The following is a 14,957-nucleotide window of genomic DNA, read 5'->3' on the forward strand; positions in this document are numbered from 1 at the left end:
AAGGACTGATAACTTCCTGCAGGCTAAAAAAGAAGAAAGCCACACCAAGGAATAAAGCTACAGTGGAATTCAAAGCATCTACAACAGCTAGTCAGGAGTGTTCTCCTGGCTCCTTCTTGCTCCAACTCGGGTGTCTTAGAAGAAAGACCTCACAGTCCACCCAGTCATGCTGATAAACATGGAGATCCTGAATCTACAGGTAAAAGAGCCCTCCTGCGAGGTGAAGAACAGTAGATAGTCACATGGCCTGAAGATAAATCTGGCGGGAATCTCCAAAAAATGACTCGGCCTTGTTTACATCCACCATTGTGAGAAATTTCCATTGGCAGGTGTATCTTAAAGGCATTTGGCTGCAGCACTATTAACTCTTATCTTTTCCCAGTAATATGGGATGTAATCACAGAGATGAGTATGGGTTTAAGGAACTTTAAGAAATATAATTGCTCATTTACAATGCACTTCTTTATAGCTGCAGGCATGGGGATAGGACCAACGCCAGCTTCCTTGCTAAGGTTTGAATTATGTAGTATTAATAGGACTCTGAGAACAGTGTAATAAATACAGCTTCCAGGGGTGCCTGGGTGGCTCAGTCAGTTAAGCGTCCGGCTTCAACTCAGGTCATCTTCTCATGGGTTTGTGCATTCAAGCCCCGTGTTGGGCTCTGTGCTGATACCTCAGAGCCTGGAGCCTACTTCGGACTCTGTGTCTCCCCCTCTCTCTGTCCCTCCACCACTTGCACTCTGTCTTTCTTTCTCTCTCTTTCAAAAATAAACATTAAAAATTAAAAAAAAAAAAAAAAGAAGTGAATGTGCAAACTAAGCTTTCAGTCATTTGCTTGAGTTTTCAGTCTTTTGGGTCAGGCTACATTATATTCATTTCTTCAAACAAATATTTACTGAACAGATACTAAGTGGGTGACAATACTATTGGAGAGGGCAGAGATACAGGAGCAAACAGCATGGCCCAACAGCCTTGTATTCAAAGAGGTTACATTCTAGCTGAGGAGAGGTGGAGAATAAACAAGTAAGGAAAGTGTAGACAATGTCAGATAGTGGAAAGTGCTGTGGAATAAAATAAAGCAGCAGGTAGAATGTGGAATGTAAGGTTGGGGCTTGTAATTTTAAGTAGTCTGCTCAGAGGAAGCCTCACAGAGAAGGGGTTTGAGTATGTGATGGAGGTTGAGATGGGGAGCAAAGCAGGTAAATATCTGGGGACAGCTCATTGCAGGCAACAAGGACAAAGGTTTGAAGGCGGGATGTGTCACTTTTCTCAGTTAATTACAAAAACAAATTAAATTTGTGAAAAATATCAGTCTTATATGTTGTTTGGTATAGTAAATGCCAGAATAAGAGAAAAAACACTTTAATCTTTTGAGAGAGAATCAGTATAACCCTGGATAACAGTTTGTCCTGCTAGGGTGCTGGAAATGCTTTCTATCTTGATCCAGATGGGATTCAAAGCTTAAAGTCACCTGCTATACACTTAGATTTGTACACTTCACTCTATGAGGTTATACCTCATTTTTAAAAAGTTAGTTTGTATTTATTTATTTGTCTAAAGTTTATTTATTTATTTTGAGAGAGACAGAGAAAGCATGAGCAGGGGAGGGACAGAGAGAGAGGGAGAGAGAGAGAATCCCAACTACTGTCCTCACAGAGCCCGACATAGTACTTGAACTTGTGAACTATGAGATCATAACCTGAGCCGAAACCAAGAGACGGCCACTCAACCGACTGAGTCACTCAGGTGCCCCTAAAAGTTTTTTGTTTTTTGTTTTTTGTTTTTTTAAGAAGCCTTAGTTTTCACTTCTGGCCTCTGACGTTCCATATTTACAAGCTGTGTAATATCAAAATTTTTTGTACACATTTCTTGGTTCCTTCTTTGCCAGCTTTGCTCAAGTCCACAAGAGTCACTCAGAAAAACATAAGCTTAAAAAGAACAGGGTTCAAGTCTTTGCCATATGACCTTGGGAGAGGTGATTATTTTCTCTGGGTCTGAGTTTTTAGGAGACGAAATAGGGCGGATAGTGATGGTATCCACCTTACGGAGTTACTGGAAGCCCAACAGAAGGTAAAGTCTGTGGAAGTTTTTGTTTTTAACAGGGTAGGAAAAAATATTGTCACCCCAAAACATGTATCTTTGGCATGTGGATTATTTTAGGTTAATTATTTTTAATAAACAGAAGACTCAGGAAGACACTTTGACCTTCCTTCCCCCTAACTTCCCCAAAAAATTCAGTTAGAGGACCTCCTCTAACTAAAGAGAAGGGAAGCTATCACCACAGAGAACTACAATATCTTATGATCTAGGTGTGGCAAACAAGAATTTAGCAAAGTCTATTTGTTAAAATTCCTCTATGGGTCCCATTGCTTCTGTAGGGTCCAGCGAACATTTGTTTACCAAACGGCCTTTTTCATCTTCTTATGAATTGTCTTCCTTCCCTTGTGAAGTCCCAGACTCCTACCTCCTTCTCCTTAGTTCTTGATGGCCTATAAGCCTTAACTGTCCGACTGCCTGTGAGCCCCAGACTCTTATGGAGCCCTAGTTTGTCTGTAATTAAATTTAATTTTCTCCTGTAATGTCTCATGTCAATTTAATTCTTAGACCAGCCCAAAGAATCTCGAAGACAAGAGGACAACTTTTTCTTCCAAACAGCAGCAAGACCACAGAAATCTTACTTACCATTGTAATTACGCATGTAACCCATGCTTCAGTGGAGTGCCCACCAGGTCACTGCTGTGGTCAGTGATTACCTGGGCTATTTGCTCTTGTGCTTGTCACCCTCTGCTGGGCAGTGAGTACTGCATGGTACAACAGGTCCTCAGCCATGTGGCCTTCTACAGTGAGGGGGCAAAATGAGTCCTGTTACTTTGGGGTAAATACTCTGTTGAGAACTGATGGGGTTTTGAGGTGATGGTGGGGTTCAGAAAAAAGAATTATTGAAGACATCTTTTGCAAAAAAGTAACTTTATTAAAGCACAGGCACAGGACCCGTGGGCATAAAAAGCAACACTGGGGTTGTGCAGAGTGACTGGTTATATACTATGAAGTAGGGGGAGGTAAAGTCAAGAGGACATTTCTTAAAGGGATTTTCATACGCTAAAGACTCCCAGATTACTGAAGTCCTAGCTATTGTCAAACTAAGGTTTTCCCCTCTAGCAAAGCATTGACATTAAGACAGTAGGGAGTGCCTGGAGACAAGTTATACTCTGTTTTTGCCTCAAGTATTTGTCCATGGGCTGCAGGTTATAAGGAAATTTAATTTTACCTGCCATTTTCTTCTTGCCTTTGTTCCCCATATCTCTATGGAGGGGAAGGTGATGTTAGGGCTCCATGAAACTGAGTCTACAGGTTTCTGTATATTAGGCGATTGAGAAGATTGCCTTTTTCTTGTAATTTACTCAGATATTTGTAAACTGATGGAGACTCATGTCCTGTATAACTGGGATCTCTATCAGTTAACCATTTGTTTCCTTTCTTTTCCTTTGTTCTTGGGCAGCCAGGAGTGCCTGAGGAATATCACACATATTCTACCTGGTGGGAAGAGGTGTGTGCTAGCTTGTACTTTGCCCTCAGCCTGCCTTATGCTCCCTCATCAGAAGGACCAAACTGACTTATTTAGGGTTTAATTAGTGGCCCTTCCTGTTATCACCACCTCAACCCTGCTGGACTCAGATATGAGTTCCTGGGGGCAGGGACATCAGTGTGAGAGCCGGTAAAGTTAATTCATATGTCTGGACTCACAAAATGGAGGCCACCCTAGGGGCCTGGCCGAGGTCACAAGCCTAAACCCAAGTCAGCCTGTCTTTTGGGGAAACACCTATCAAAGGGAATGGAACATACTCCAGTCACAACCCTTCAGCTCAACTTTAGCTAGCTCATCTTACTCTGGAAAATAGGACCTATTAGCTGATTGTGCCATTTCTGCCTATAGAACCTCTTCTCAGGTTCTATAAAACTCAGACTTGTCCCAGATGCCTCGGGAAGTGTCCCCTGCCTGTGAGGCACTATTACCTTCCACCCCAGTCATGGAATATTTTCCCTTGCATAAAGGACATCAGACTCACCACTAAATTGATTTAGTTTTGTCATTAGGCAGAGGTGAAGGTCCTGCTGCACTGAGAAACGCACCTCCCCTCAGTGGGTAGGCCCTGCCTCTAGATCACACTTGTTCCCCCTAATTCTGTTACTGTGAGTTTTCTGACAATGGACTGCTTACTAGGAAGCAATAATGGGGAGCATTTTCAGTAGAGAATTTAAAGACAGTAATGAAACTGAAGTCAGTCGACGTAACATGTGCCTGCAGTTCAAAAGAAAGTCATTGAGAAAATGCTCCCGGCCCCCACCAAACCTCATATTGGTCTCAGTTCTAATTAGTTGCTATGATTACTGCTGAGTTTATGCACACAGACACACACTTACATGATCCAAATTAACCCATTTTTAGTGAACACTGTATTCTATATGGCAGTTAATTTCCGAAACTCCCAGTTATACAATCCTGTTGCCCTGACCCACCCTACCCCTGAGGACTCAGCCACAGGACTGTTTCCAAGGGTATGTTTGCAAGGGCAGAATGGCTCAGAGTTGTTGGAACTCTCCTCCAGACACACGTCATATCTTTGCTCCATGTGGTATCATATCTTCTCACATTTAAACCATTTATTTGAAATAAACGGTGTGATACGTCTATATTTTGGTCTTTGTCCACAGTTGCTGGCTCAGCTCCCCAAACACTTGGAATTTCTGGAGCAGATAAGAGCAATAGGAGCATCTTTTGTTACAATATTTGGTCTTTTGTCCTCAGTTTCTGAAATCACTTCAGAGCCATAAAGGTGAAATGGGTGTCTTGTTATTCATAACAAGCACCTTTCCACTACAACTGGGTTTATGTTAATGAGGTAACTTTTGGAAACCCTCAAGGCTGGGGGCTGGTTGCCAGGGAAACCAACCAGGCTTTGAGGGTTGGAATTTTCCTTCCCACTGCTTCCTCCTATACCTCTGGGGAGTGAGGCTGGAGGTTGAAGCAATCACCAATGACCAAAGATTTAATCAATCATGCCTATGTAATAGCACCTACACAAAAAACAAAAAAAGGAGAGTTTCAGAGGTTTTCCAAGCTGGTGAACCAGAATGCATCCATGAGCTGGGAGAATGGCACTTCCCAAACTCTACTGGCACAGAAGCTCCAGTGTTAAAGATCCTTCTGGACCTCACCCAATATATTTCTTTATCCAGCTGTAGATTCATATCCTTTAACATCCCTGACCATAAACCAGTATCTAGTAAGAAAACTGGTGTCCTGGGTTCTGTGCTCCTCTAGCAAATTAATCAAACCCAAGGAGGGGGGTCGTAGGTACCTCTGTTTTATAGCCAGTTGGTTAGAAGCACAGGTAATAATCTGAACCTGAGATTGGCATCCAAAGTGGGGTAAGTACTGTGGGGCTGAGTTCTTATTCATGGAACCTCTACTATCTCCAGACAGTGTTAGAATTGAGCTAAATTTGTGGGACACCCAGTCAGTGCCCACTGAGAACTGGAGAATTGCTTGATGGCACTGAATAAAACCCCACACACTGGAAAAAGTAACAGAGCAGTGAGTGTAGAGGCAGCAAGGATTTAGAGTCTTATTAGTGTTTAAATTCTAAAACAGTGGAACACAGTGTGAACTGCGAGGTATAGTATTTTGGTAACAGTTCATTTCGGACCATGAATAAAGTAAGTTACTAAATTTGGATATCTTTATTACTGTTTATCTTTTTAAAATTATTTTAAAACTGGAGAGCTAATCAAGAAAATGAGTATTATGGGAAATAATTTTGAGGAATAGAGGGAGGGAGTGTATAAAAAATGATCTATTCCAAATGTCAAATACACTAGGCACAGAGCACCTGGGCGGTTCAGTTGGTTGAGCGTCTGACTCTTGGTCTCAGCTTAGGTCATGATCTTAGAGTCATCAGTTTGAGCTCCACATTGGGCTCTGCGCTGGGTGCAAAGCCAACTTAAAAAGAAAATACACCAAGCACACCAAATACTGAATTCCAATGGTGGACAAATTTGTTCTCAAGCTGTGTGCTTTCCTACATTATTGTTATTGTTATTTGCAGATTTATTTTTAAGTAATCTCTACATCCAACATGGAGCTCAAACTCACAACTCCGACATCAAGAGTCTCATGCTCTACCAACTGAGTCAGCCAGGCTCCCTTCTCCTACATTATTATTGCTACCTTTCTAGGATAGTTTCAGATAGAACCTAGAATGCAAGAGAGTGATGTAGATGAACTACAAGATCTCTGTAGTTATTCATTCACTCAAAAAAAAAAAAAAAACCACTTACTGGGCACCTTTATGGCATGCTTGGCATGCTCAGATCACTGCACTTGACCCTAAAGAAGGTTACAGAGCTGAGGAAACTAAGATTTCCCTTTTAATTCCAAAACTGACAAAAATAGCAACAGATCAAGGTTAAATATCTTAGTCTTTAAATGGCTACAATTATGGTATCATTTAAAAATGCACCTATTAAAAAGGGGGATTTATAGGAGGAAAGCACACACTTATAAGATAGTAGTTGATAAACAGAAAGCCCGTTTATGTTATTATATATTTATAAGATGAGTCCTAACCTGCTGTTGAGAGACCAGTAATTGTAGAAAAACTCCCTCATAATGGTGAGCAACGCAAGCTCCAACACCATCCAGACATTTAGAGAGCCTCTTGACATGTCTCTGGAACATGTTGTAAAGTGCATTTTCCTGATTTATTTAATAAAAGCAATTCTTGCTCATTATTCCTCTTATTATCATTGGTAATAATAATAACATGGTGTTTGAACATGTTACTTTAGCTCTGGGATTGGCCAGAAGGGAAGCTTATATCCTACTGTTTATTACTCATCTAATAGTGGGGACCTATAAACCAACAAGGGTGTGCACGGGATGGAGAGGAGACTCTGCCTTAGGGGATGGGGGAAGGGTGGCTCGTGCCACAGGTGTATCTGCAGGGGGAAGAGCTCCTCATATCTGTGTCTTTCCCCCACAATACAATGTTCAGAAGATGCTGGTCCAGTCCCTCTCTCAGACCGTGCCTGAAGGATGTCAAACATCACAGGTGGAAATGCTTCAAAACTGATGTGGTCTTTGCTTTTGTACCCATCTCTGCCATTGTGAAGATGTGAGCCCACATTCTTTCTGTGACATGCAGGCACCATGGTGGCCTCCTTCATTAGACCTTTGAAGACACTGCTTAACAGAAACAGCCACAACATACAGGAAGACTTTGGACACTGATCTAGAAAAGGCAAGGGTGACAAAAACCATCAGACCTTGAAGTCAACTGCCTCTGTAAGTGCATGGGTGGAAAGTTTCTCTCTGCTTTAAAAATAATAACTAGCAATTTCACACTGTGCCGGAGTCTACAAGAGGCTTAGCCTCATGTCATCTTACCTGTCACAGGCCTGACTTCCTGTAGAACATAGGTTCAATCCTCCTTGTCCTGGACACAAAGGAGCTGCAGGTCAACTGGGGACACCAGGAAAAGGAGGTTCCAGCATTTATCTGGGTCTGACGTTCTGCTCCTCCATTTACTAGAGGTGGGAACTGAAGTATTTGCTCAAATATTCTGAGCCCCATTTTCCTCATCTGTATAATATAAGCCGTAATGTCAAACATACTAGCCTGTTACGAGGGTGAGGCAAAACCATATGTCCAACAGCTAGCACTCAATCAATGTCCTTCTCATTACAGTCCAGCCCAAGGTGGGTTGTGGCACTCAGTGGTCTTCCCCGTTGCTTAAAGGCTTGAGAGAGTCTCCTTTCCAAATTCTAGTAAAGGTCCGAATAAGGAAAGTGAATTGGATATTTTCATTTATTTCCTCCCAAGGAACTTAAAGATAAATCTGATCAAGATATTACCTCACTGGTGTTTAAAGGCAAAGTATAATAACTTTCATGATTTAGATAGAGAAACTGAGGATTGGAGAAATTAGGGAATTGCTCACAAGTATGTAATAAACTGGAGTTTTTACTCTGAGAGTACCAGAGCTGGGTTTGTTTGTTTCTTTGTTTGTTTTCCCCCTAAGGGTCCTTCCACTATTATCAGGTTGGTGAACAAGGACATTCTTTCTACAGTGTGAGTAAAATGAATTAGAACCAATATTGGTAAACGGAACTCTTTACAGTTTACAAATCATTTTCAGAAAAATATCTCCCTAATTTTATAACCTAAAATTCCAAAAGTAATACTTTTGAGATAAGTATTACTATTATGATTTACAAATGAAACTGAAATTCTAAGATGTTCCTTGACCTGTCCTAAGTCATGAAGTTCAAATAAGTAGAGCCCAGATCAGTGTGACTCCAAACATGGTTCCACCATTATGCATTATACACTATTCTTGCACATGTAATGTGAAAATTGTATGAGTATTCTGTTTAAGGTATAGTTCCCTGCCCTCACATTCCTCACCACCTGGCACCTTTATCTTTTCTCTTAGTCCAAGAGGATTCCAACTTTCAAATTCTTGCTCCACTGTTCAGCTTGACTTGATTCATACCTTCTTTTCAGATCTCAGGGTATCCTGATTCTTCACCTCTCCTGTGTGCTTTCCAAGAGCATGCTGTGAGGCATGAGCTTGTCAGTTCCTACTTTATCTTCTGACTTTAAAACTCAGTCCTCCATGAGAGATAATCCAGGGTTTGTGGGTCTTGAAGTTTATGCAATTTGCGGAGGGGGGGGGGGCCTCTATAGACAAGAAAAATAAAATTAAGTACAGAGCCTTGGAAGAAGCCCTTCTAGGGGACCTAAAACCCATGCTTCCAAGATTCATAGTAGATTGGCTGACTCTGCCTCTCTCCCCATGTAAGATACAACTCTAGTCGGGCTACCCATTAAGTCTGCCTGGGGCCAGAGGCCAAGCTTACAGGCTTACCCACTTAACTCCCACAGCACAGTCAAGAAGGTGTGATGGCTTCCATTTTATAATTCTATTCTTTTCTAATTTATTATTTTCCAGTCAAAGTTTGAGTTTCTTGAACTCAAGGAGCCTGCTTTCTATTTCTCGGTAGGACCCCTCACTGACCTCAGCATAATCTTGAGCTCAGAAATGTTTTTGGAATGAATGGATGTTTGAAAAGATGGGTGAATAGAGTAAATGTTCAATAAGCACTTTTTGAATTTATAGCAGAAAATGTAATGATTTTAATAATTACCACTTATTGAGTATCTATTATAATCCAGTTACTCTTCATATGTTATCTCTCATCATTAGCAATCCTGCAGGGTGGGAGTTATGATCTCTAATTTATAGCTGAAGAGACTGAGGTTCTTCATGATTAAGTCACTTGCCCAATCTTAGACAGTAAGTGGCAGAGCCAGAACCCATCACTCTAAAGCCCAAGTTCTTACCACCTCACTCAACACCTTTGAAGTCAGAACCAGTATACTTCGATCAGGTGAACAGAGTCCAGCCCGGCTGGGCACCTGCTCATCGTGTCTGCTTCACCTGTGAATGAGGAACTGAAGGCAAGTCCCTTCCCGCTTTAGCAGGCTTTGTCTTCTGCTTCCCCTGTTCCCCCTGGACATTGGACATCTTCCCAGTAACATATTAGTCCCATGAATTTGAACAGTGGGCAAAAATTCTCTCAATGTGTCCTCAGTAGAAAGTAAAATTATAAACGTTAACTTGGCGAACAAAATAACTATGCCAAGGAGACCAGAGTTCTGGGGACCACACTGGTGAACGTTGCCTGGGCCCCAGCAGAGGCAGGGAGGCAAGCGAGATAGTCTGGTGCTTTTGCCTTCTGCCCCAGACCGTTCTGCAGATAAACTAGCAGAAAGATGCCCTTTGTGGTAAGACTCTGTGATCATAGGGGAATTGTGAGGATGAATGCCAGTTTCCCACCAAGTGCTGGTAATGAGGAGATCTCTCTTGGGCAATTTTTGTGTGATGAAAATGTGGTGGTGCTTTTAAGAGGTTTCAAGAGCCTTAGGCAAAAGATGCTCTGATAACTTTGGAATGAGGTGCTCAAAGGCTTCCACCTCCATTATACCATTGAAGTCTCTATAGCCCTTTCAGGGTGAGGCTTGAGGCAGTCAGAGTAATTCCCATTCTATAGAGGGGAAATTGGGAACCCAGGATCACAGAACCCAGGAGGTCACTGTATTCATTCTATATTTGGCATAGCATGTGATTGTTCCAAATACAAGAAGTTTCTAGAAGACAAGGTGAACTAGAATCTTCCTTTTGTATTCTACTCTAGTTCAATTTGGTATTCCAAGAATGCTGGTTGATGCTGGGTAAAGTGCTTATGGGAAAATGGTGACGATGACCATCGTGACTGTGGCCTACAGCAGAGACCTGAATTCACATAGGTGTGACAGCATAAAGGACACGAGGTAACTCACCTGTTCCCAAGTCCTTGAGTACTGAGGCCCAAAGGACCTTGCAGAATCCTTCTAGCCCAGTGACACACCACTCATGATGTGACCCACAAAAAAGGAGGGGTGGGAGATTGGAATCAACATGCTCTTCAGTTTATAGCCCAGGTTTGTAGTCCATTTTTCCAGAATTCCAGGCCATTCCCTGAGCTAGCCAGACAATAACTGATTCCTGTAGGAATGTCTGGCTTTGTCTGGACTGCTGGCAAATGAGGACATGTACTGCTCAGCTCCTTTTTTAAGAAAGGACTTGAAGAGTGTGTCTACCTAATGGGTGCCAGATTTTAGCTTCCTCAGAATCCACTTCAACTTCCTTGGAGGAGCCAGGTGGGGACAGGTGGTCATATAAAGACCCAGTGATTTCACACCAATGTGGGATCCTTGGTTAGGCAGTCCTTGCTCTGCAACTCCCCATCGAGCTGGCAGAGACTTTAGGTGTGCATCTTATGGGTCCCTCTGCCCAATTCTGCTTGCTCCCCTTCTTTCACACATACTCCCCCGAAACCATTTGCACTCTTAACTCTACCTCAGTAGAGGGTTTCCTGAGGAACCCAACTAACATACCTCCCTTAACCTTCAAAAAATACTGGTACCTAGTGCTGGAATGAAAGTAGAGAAATGTTAAGATCTTGCACCCAATAGGAGGAAAAGAAAGAACCCAGCACACAGGTTCACCAGAGGAAGAATAGCCTAAGTGACCAGAGGCGTGCATGGCAGTGGTTGGCCCCAGAACTAAACATGGGCTACAGAGACCAGGTCATCAGGCTGCCTTGAAAACGCAGCTAACTGTACCCAGGGGGTAATGCCAAGGCACCAAGCTTTCACTCTACCATCTAAGGAGGGGGGGAATTGAAAAGTAAGGCTTTTTGCAGACTAAGTTACTTTGAGGCTTGAGTGAATTACTGCTCTAAGCTTCAGGTTCCCCACATGTAAAGTAGGACAAGTAACACATGTTGTTAAGGATTACCTTTCATTTGATCTAGGGATGATTCTCTTCTCAAGCTCCATGTCTGGATCAAGTGCATCAATCTTCTTGTCCTGGACTTTGTGCCTTGATGAAGAGACAAGGGCTCAAGTCCTTGTCCAGTGCCACATAGTCTTTCAGATAGCTGACCCATGTCTGAATACAAGCCTTCCACTCCATTTCACAACCCGAGTTTACCTGAGTATAAGGGGAAAAATACATACCTGTACACAGGTCCATTTGGAGCCTTTCTGTGTATGATCCAGGGGAAATTTCTTACTGGGAAAGAGAGCAGCTCCAGTCTAGCTTGGTCCCAAAATGACTTGGTTACCCCCAGAGGTGAATTCCATCTGGGAGATGCAAAATCTCTAGCCTCCAGAAGTTCTGGGTTCTGTGTTTTCAGAACTGAGCAATTTTTATGGGTATCAGGGGTCAAGAAGCGAGTGTATTTTAAAAATACACTGTTTTTTTTTTAATTAAAGTAGGACGTATATTAAGAAAAGCACATAAATCAAAATGTTCAAGATAATTAGTCATCAGGGAAATGCAAATGAAACCACAACGAGATACCACCACACACCCACTAGGATGGCTATAATCAAAAAGACAGATAACAACAAGTATTGGTGAGGGTGTGGAGCAATCAAAACCCTCATATGCTGCTCGTGGGAAAGTAAAATCGTGCACCCCCTGTGGAAATTGTTTTCTGGCAGTTTCTCAAAAAGTTCAGCAAAGGGTTATCATATGACCCAACACTTCCACTCCTCGGTGCATACCCACGAGAAATGGAAACATTTCTACACAAACACTTGCACATTAATCTTATAGCCCATTATTCATAAGGGCCATAAGGTGGAAACAACCCAAATATCTACCAGCTGATGAATTGATAAATAAAAGTGGTATATCCACACAATGGAATAATATTTGGCCATAAAAAAAAATAAAGTACTGATTTGTGCCACAATACAGATGAATCTTGAAAATATTATGCTAAATGAAAAAAGCCAGTTGCAAAAGACCACATATTGTATGATACCATTTATACTAAATGTGAAGAATAGGAAAATTTACAGAGACAGAAAGTAGGTTAGTAATTGCTTAAGTCTGAGAAGGAGGGGGCTATAGGAAGGTGATAGCTAAAGGGTACAGTTTCTTTTAGTGGTGATGAAAAGGTTCTAAAATTGACTATAGTAAGTGATTGTATATATCTGTATATACTAAAAACTATTAAATTGTATAATTTAAATGGATTAATTCTATGATATGTGAATTGTATCTCAATAAAACTGTTATTTTAAAATGTTCAGCTCAAAAAAATATCTAGCTCAATGAATTATTCAAAAAATGAATACCTTAGGGTTCCTTGGTGGCTCAGTCAGTTAAGCATCTGACTCTTGATTTCAGCTCAGGTTAGTTCGAGCCCCACATGGGGCTCTACACCGATAGCATGGAGCCTGCCTGGGATTTTCTCTCTCCCTCTATCTCTGTCCCTCCCCTGCTTTCTCTCTCTCTCTCCCTCTCTCTCTCTCTCTTCCTCATCCTCTTCCTCCTCCTCCTCCTCCTCCTCCTCCTCCTCCTCCTCCTCCTCCTCCCCCCGTGCTGGTTCTCTCTCTCAAAAATAAATAAATAAATGTTAAAAAATGAATAACTCATGTAACCATCACCTAGGTCAAGAGATGGAACATTCTAGGGACACCTGGGTGACTCAGTCGGTTAACATTGGGCTCTTGGTTTCTGCTCAGGTCATGATCTCACAGTTTGTGGGTTTGGGCCCAAATCAGGCTCCTCGCTGACAGTGCGGAGCCTGCTTCAAAATCTCTCTCTCTCTGTCCCACACCTCCTGTTGTTTCTTGCTCTCTCTCAAAATAAATAAACTTTAAAAAATATTTTAAAAAAGGAGTAGAATATTCTAGAACCCCAGAAGCCTCCCTACCTCCTGTGAGGAAATGTATTTTTTGTTTATTCATTGAGTCCCCTATCTTCAGAAATCTTACTGTGCATCTCTGGAGTAAGTCATTTAGTGTGCTTGGTATTAACTTCCAATGGGTCTGTAATAAAACATGGGGACTTCCCTGGTGATCTTTCTCATGAAGAACAGTGTTAAGTTCCAGGTTCCTATCTTAAGGAGGGCACTGACACATTTGGGCTCATCTCAAAGATATGGGCAGAGTAGGGAGAGGACCAGTTCAAGTGAACAACAGCTGAGGAGCTAGGTATATGTTAGCCTGGAGAAAAGACATCCTGGGGGGACCTAATTGTTGTCTTCCCCTATTAAGGTGTTGACACATGAAAGCGAGGACACCTGTGCTGTGTCACCCCTACTGGATATCTGAGAGCAGGAGTCGGGCAATCCTACTATGTACAGTGTCCAGCACTACCTTTGGTACTCGACACACAGACATCATCAAAATCAGTTACCGAGGGCATGATATGTGTCAGGCATTTTCTCAAGTCTGCGCAAAGACCTTGCCAGATGGGTGTGATTATCCACATTTCACAAATGAAGAGTTAACTGGCTGGAGAAGAGTTCCTGGTGGGGATAGATGGCACAATGTGGTCCTCTCCAGCCCCAGCACCTTTATCCTGATTTGAATCCTACATGCTGGCTGTAGGTGTGGTCTTTAGAGCTGCAAGGCCCCTTAGCCTGTCCTTGACCACTCCCACTTGACCAACCTCCCATAACCATGCCAAGAAACCCAAGCTGAAGGAAAAGGTATTCTTACTTTGACTCCAAAATCCATTCCCAGGGACCAAGGAACAACACCCTCAAACACAAAGTCAGCAAGTCCGTTACATGGAACCAGAGAGACACAGGGAGACTGAGGAGCTTCCAGGAAGGAAGGAGAAAGAGGGACGATACCAACATGCCATAAACGAGCTGTGGTCATCAGGATGATGCTGTTCCAGTGGGTGGTCCTGCCTCTTCCTTGGAAATTCACATTTCAGATTCTATTCATCCTGAAGGACTATTGCCATGTACTATGCGCTGAGCTGGAGGCTTCCCTTCGTGATAGCCTCTGTGGAACCCCATAGCATCCCTGTGAATACATGCAACATTATCCCTTTTAAAGATGATGAAACCAAGATTCTGACCAGCAGCTGCATGAACCTCTTCAGGAAATGTTGGTCTAAAAAGGCTATTTTGGGTTTATTCATGGCTTCTCATCTAACCTGCTGTGAGATGACCCACACATATCACCCCTTCCAGGCCTCAGTTTCCCAATCTGTAAGCATGGAGCGTGGGACTAGGGCTGCACAGTAGCTTGAAGAAATGGTCTGAAAAGAACAAAGAAAGTGCTTTTCCAAACATGGGTCTTTGCAGGAGCACCATTTGAGTGCAGCCCCTGGTTTTGGCTTAAATTGTTCAGAGTTGACCATACAGAAAATTACTCATATGGCTGAGATTTGGGCAGATGGCATTAAGAGATCTGACAAAGTTGTTCTAGATGTGAAAGCGAAGTCTCCATGCCCCAAAAGTTCTCAAACGTTTCTGTCTCTGAAGCTCTGGTCAAATCTGTGTGTCATAAATTTGCTTTCAGTTTCCTTTGACAG

General features: G+C 42.4%; 1 long non-coding RNA gene across 1 annotated transcript; it reads right to left on the reverse strand.

Annotated features, from left to right (window-relative positions):
* Positions 1 to 6,184: 6,184 nt before the first annotated feature.
* Positions 6,185 to 11,595, reverse strand: LOC115518143. Its single transcript, XR_004343814.1, has 4 exons — positions 11,406 to 11,595; positions 8,556 to 8,743; positions 7,448 to 7,642; positions 6,185 to 7,292 (listed from the first exon to the last, which is right to left on the reverse strand). It is a non-coding gene; the product is annotated as an uncharacterized LOC115518143 (long non-coding RNA).
* Positions 11,596 to 14,957: the final 3,362 nt, after the last annotated feature.

Source organism: Lynx canadensis, chromosome B4 (genome assembly GCF_007474595.2).
Source record: "Lynx canadensis isolate LIC74 chromosome B4, mLynCan4.pri.v2, whole genome shotgun sequence".
NCBI lineage: Eukaryota > Metazoa > Chordata > Mammalia > Carnivora > Felidae > Lynx > Lynx canadensis.